Below are 6,058 nucleotides of genomic sequence, written 5' to 3' on the forward strand. Positions count from 1 at the left end.
ACCCTTCTTAATTACTGTTCTTGTGGTTGCCTGCATGCTCCCAAGATGTCAAAGCTTCTTTGCTTAGTTGGCTATATTCAGAAATGCCAAAGAGGTAATTGAAGGTATTCTATGTCTGCATAGTGAATGATGGGCTATGAGTTTTTAGATGGTCTATCAACAGTGGTTCCCGTTAAAATCTATGTATGATGGAGAGGCTGAATTTCTTTGCTGCAATTGAGATTTTGGTCTGCCTTGAGATGAGGTTCAGCCACATACTAGGAGAGGAAAAGAGAAGAGAAGAGAAGAGAAGAGAAGAGAAGAGAAGAGAAGAGAAGAGAAGAGAAGAGAAGAGAAGAGAAGAGAAGAGAAGAGAAGAGAAGAACCCACACAAAGACATGTGGAACACATCCAGACTGGTTGATCTCTGCCAAACTCAGTGCATGTCAGGATTACTCCCATTCTCATCCTAAAATGGATAGCAAGCTTGATCATTTCTCTGCCAACAGACCCACAGATGCTATAATCTTTGTCACTGTGAAATTTTGTGTAAACCCAGTATGGATGTTTCACATTACAGACAGTGACGGCTTGTTTCATGTGCCCTTTTCCAAGCCTATTAAATGGATAAAACAACAGTTTCCGTTTTTGTTCAGTTTCTGGCTGCTCAAATGAAAATGGAAATGACCTAATGGTAGTTGATGTTTCATCCCTGCCAACTCCACTGTAAGTATAGGGGAGAAAGACAATTGATGGGAGGCAGGGTGGGGGACTATATTGATAATAACTGATTTATTCCTTGATCAGTATTTTCAGTGGGAAAATAACAGCCTATGTTTTGAAGACATTTGTCCTGATCAAACCAAAATAATTTCATTTCAAATTAGACCAATCTCAGTTATTTCTCTTAAAAAGAAGCAGAATAGTTTGCCTTTCTCTTTTGTCTAAAAAGAAATGGGATGTCATCCCATTCTATCATTCTTCAACCACTAACAAGGTTTCAAAATATTGTTATGATAAAAGAATTATATATTCCTTATTTCCAGAAAGAGTTTAGAAGTTAATTTGTACCTTTTATAAGTAGAGCACAATTCTTTTCAAGATAATGTTATCTTGAAAAGGGGATGATTCTCATTCCATTTTCAGAGGTTTAGGGCTTTTAGGGGCTAGGCAAGTTATCTTCTCAACATCAGGCTGCTTACTGGGAGTCCAGGATGGTTGGCTGATTTTCATCAGTGGGAGCTCATGATGGAAGATTAACCTCTGCAAGCTGGGAATGGATCCTTTGTTTTTAGCCTGTGATTCTGATCCAGTTTGGTAGAAAGGATGGAGGGAAGCAGTGAGCTAACAAAGATGGTTTCCAATTTGAAAGGAGGTGGATGAGAACAGTGTGTATTTAGTTGGAGTTAGCTAAAAATCAGAAGGAGTCTGGGAGTATCTTTTCCAACTAACACATTTTACTAAAAGACACAAGCTCTCATGAGCTGCAGCTTACTTCATCTGATCCATCTGATAAAATGTGTTAGTTGGAAAAGGTGCTCCCGGACTCCTCCTGATTGTTTTTGCCACCATAGACTAACAAGGCTGTCCTCCTACAACGTCTAGTCAGACTTAGCTGAAACTGGGGGCAAGGCTTTAGAAAGAAGGGCATTATTCTGCACCCCACTGCAGGCATGCTGCTTTGTTTGCTTACTGCAAATAAAGGTGATATTATAAAAATCCGAAGTGTCTAATTTTAGTCTTGTTCCACATGGTGGATCAGAGCAGAGCATTTGTCTGCCAAAGGCACACTTTTTGGCTTGGTGGTACATTTGCCATTTTGAGAGCATGAGAGGGGTTTTCCTACCGTCCTTATTTAATCAATGCCATGGTAAACCTGGCCAGTCACAGAGATCCTCGCAGCCTCCTAACCAGAACCCAAAGATGTCCTGGTAACCTTTTTAACGCCATGTCCTTATGACTTATTTACCTTTGTCTTAACCCCAGTTGGGATTATGTGATTTGATAGAAGGCAAATCAATGAGGCCAGTTCCCAGGATCCCTTTATACTTCTGCCCCAGATGTTTTCAGGCATGTCAGCTTATTTCTCTTTTGGGGAGCTGGAGGTAGATGGGCACCTTTCAAAATAGAACTCTAGGCCACAGCCACTTACTATTTTCATTTTCTCAGGATGTCTGTTGGGTTGATTTGGGCCCCCAAAGCTTTCTCGTCAACAAAAATGCTGCTATAGTTCATCACTTTGCTTGGCAGCAGGCCAGCTTTCCATGGTTTTCCTAATTCAGAGAATCTTCAAAAAAACAAAGTCAGGAGGAGCAGAGAGCTTGTTGGCACCACAGGAGTCATTTGCGGGTGGATTGTCGATATCCTCGGACAGCATGTTGACTACCCCTCCCTTGGTCAACTAATTATAAGCACTGGAGTTGGTTGATTGGGTAGTGAATGGGCAGAAGTCTGCATTGTCTTGAAATCATCCTGCTTGTTGTTTCAGTGATGCACCATTTCAAAGAGACAGGCATCCTGTCTGAAGAGCCATTTAATCCTGGATAAGAGCTAATGCTCCTTTTTAAAAAAAACTTGCCATTTGCAGTTCCTTCAAAAAGTATTTGTGTGTTTTGTTTTTGCTCAAGCACTAGCAGAATTTGTTTCACTAATGAACTTTTTAAAATCCGATGCTTGGTTGAAAGTCAAAATACTGTAACAGACACCCTGCTAATGCAGAAGCAGAAGGGGGACTGTAGTGTGTCCTAAGCAAGTTTTTTCCAAGATGGTCCTGCCTCCTAATAGACTCACTGGGGAGACATGGCTCACTCACAGACATTTCTATTACAGTTGGTAGGGATAGAGGGAAAGAGATTCCAAGCATCTGGATTTTTGAGAGAGAGAAGACTAGAAATAACCACAATGCAGCAACAAATAAAGTAAAAGTAAATACTGGAGCCAGGGGAAAAAGTGTCAGGATGAATTTTTGCTCTAAAGTAAAAGGCCCATTGGAAAATCTCAGAGGTAAAGTTTGATTTTCTACTGTTGATCTATTTCTTCAAATCAAGGCTGATCCTCACAGCCTCCTAACCTGAACCCAAAGATGTCCTGGTAACCTTTTTAATGCCATATCCTTATGACTTATTTACCTTTGTCTTAACCCCAGCTGAAAATTGCAGTGGAAATACTCCCTAGAGGCAAAAGATGTATGCTTTCTGCACTCTTGATCCAGCATTAGTGCTCGTTGTGTGTAACTCAGACATTGAAAAAGGCTCAAAGGGAGGCTTTTACTGCAAAGAGTGAAAATACTGACCTTATCCTTAGGGAAGATCACAAAAACGAAACCCTTTGCTTATTGACTTGAGAGCATCTGCTGTTTTAATTGAGAAGACATAAGGCACCACCTGCTGGCAACAGTGCAGGTAACTAAAGAGTTGAGTCTTCTGCCAGAAAAATTCTATGTACTAAAACACCTTCCTTTTTCTAGCTGACTATCTGCGGTTCCAAAAATGTCAACTTTGTTCCACTGACCGTTTTGATAGAAAGTTTTCCAGTCTAGCATTCTCCCCATAATGATTACAGTAAAAACCATTTTAACAAATGACACAGCAGAAACTGCTCTGCACTTCCTACTTGCCCCACTGCAAAGAGGGACCACCTATCATCCTCAGTCCACCCTTACGTGATTGGGAAGGTGGCCTCCACCTGCGTTTTCTTGCTCCACATCAAAAGTAGCATTTTCCCTCCTCTACTAGCACAAACAGGACGGTCTGATCCACCTACTGCACTTCATTCCATCTTAGACAAATGCCTCCATTCCAATTGGCTGGTGTGCACCAGAGGCATTCCCCCCGCCCCCACTCTCTCTGCCCTGGATGACCATTTCCTGCTGAGCTACCTGCTGTGGAAAGCTTGGTTCCCCCCACCCAGTTCAACATCTGAAATGCATTTCTTGGGGGGGAGGTTCTTTTAACTGGGTGAACTTGATGAGAGTTTTTACTTTTAGTCAAAGTAATTATAAGAGCTGTAACGCTGTTGCCTTTTTTTAGCCCCCTGGCATTGTGTGGAGGGGAAAATAAGAAGGGACATCCAGCAATTGGGGGCCATGTTAACTGCCAACCAAACTAACAAACAAACAAAAAATCCTGGTCACATTGTGGTCAAAGTGGAGGAACGGGTGGAAGTCCAGACAGGGATTTCTTTTTTTTTCTTTTTGTCTGCGCTCAGTCATTGCTGACCCCGCAGTGACTGCTTGGACGAGTCCTTGCAGTTTTCAAGGCAATTGTTTTTTCGGAAGTGGTTTGCCAGAGCCTCCTTCCTAGAGCAGAGCCCAGCTGGCGAGCGCAGGAGGCGGGGTTTCCGTTGCTTCGGGCGAGCGCGGTTTTTCGCGCTTACCGGCAACTGCTCCCGACTCCTTTTTTGCAAGGCGCCGCCAGCATTTTTCCTCCCACCGGAGTGAGAGTACCCATTTATCTACTCATGTGAGTTTTCGAACTGTTGGGTTTACAGGAACTGGGGAGGAAACAGGAGCTCACCCTGCTAACGCGAAGGCTGGACTCGAACCGCTGAAGCATCGACCATTTCTGGCCGGCAACTTTCAGTGTCATTAAGCCGCTGCGCCACTGCGTCCCCACAGCCTACCTTTTACTTACTCTGAAAGAGGCTGGTAGAGCTGCTACTCTCCCAACATCATGTGGGCTATTTTCAGGGTAGCGATTGGTACTTCTCTTCCAAACCCTTGAGCTCAGTGGGGCAGGGATGCCACACAGGAAATTCCTCCCTCTCTGTGCAGAAGGCTGAGGCAAGACAGCTGGGTTGGTATAGAAATATTGCGCATGTTTAAAAATATTTCTGGATTTGGATAATAAATTCCTTAAGTTCATCTTCCTCAGTGAAGAAGGCAAAATGATCGGAACTACTATGCTTTTTTTCCACACCCATCCCCAAATAAAATGAAATAAAAGTCTATCAAAAGAAAAACCAGGGAAAGTTGCCTCCCTTTCATCTTTGCTTCAAGTCTGGGTAAACAAATTTGAATTTTCCTCTGCAGCGAATCCCAAGTGGAAAGTGGAAAGTTTCAGAGTCAGACTTACTTTCAAACCCCAAAGAGCTTCCCTCCTGCAAAAACGCAGAATCAGAGGCCAGCAAACACTGCTGGGGGTTGGGGGTGTCACTTGAGGTGAATCACACAACCATATGCACTAAGCTAGGAAGTGATTTTGATTGGGGAGGAGGCCTTTACATTAATTTGAAATCTGCACTTTTTATTTCCCTCCTCCCTTTGGGAAGGAAGGTAACTGAATGAATTTTTATAATTCATTATAATTCATTTTTATAATTCATTCTGTTGCCTTCCTTCCCAAAGGGAGGAGGGAACCTGTGATCCCAAGAAAACCAAACCTCACCCTAGGTGACCAAATAGTCTAATCTTTCATTCTTTTCTAAGCTATGATCAGACTTTTTGGGTCAAGCAAAGCCAACGTCCCAACTGATTTACAATGTCCCACCCCAGGTTGCATTGATGTGGCATTAAATATTCAGTCAATTTTCCTTACAAATTTCCATTCTTGTCTCTGTTTCTTGTTAACGGCAGGATGTTTTGGCTTCCCAGGGGGAAGATCAACTTCCTTGTAGGCATGCGCTCGGCCTTACGAGGTCGAAGTTCCCACCTTTGAGCCCAAGGAAAGGCAGAAGGTACAGGATTAGCTGCACAAGAGACACATTGGGTCTCTCTGGCAGCTGCAGATCCCCGTGAACTGCCTTCGGCCTGCCTCAGCAGCCGCTTGGTGACAAGATGGAGAGCCTATGGTGTCAGGACGCATCACTGGGAAATCATTGGTATGTTTGTGCTGCACCAGCAGGCAGTGGTGATGAGCCCTTAGAAAATAAGCAGTGGTGGGTCCCTGTGCTGTTTGTAGCTGGTTTATAAAAAATATGAAAATAAATATTCTCTGCATATGCTCCCAGGGAAATATGGGAGATCTGAAAGCAGTTCGGCCTTACTTTTCCTGGCCTCTGAAGGTAAATATTTGCGAGAGTAGAGTCAAGCACGAAGACCCAGCTCTCTGGCGAAGGCTCTAATGATGGGAAAGGTGGAAGG

This window comes from Python bivittatus, unplaced genomic scaffold (assembly GCF_059951505.1).
Source record: "Python bivittatus isolate LINGU-HERP-01145 unplaced genomic scaffold, Pbiv_v1 ctg000220_np1212, whole genome shotgun sequence".
In the NCBI taxonomy this organism is placed as follows: domain Eukaryota; kingdom Metazoa; phylum Chordata; class Lepidosauria; order Squamata; family Pythonidae; genus Python; species Python bivittatus.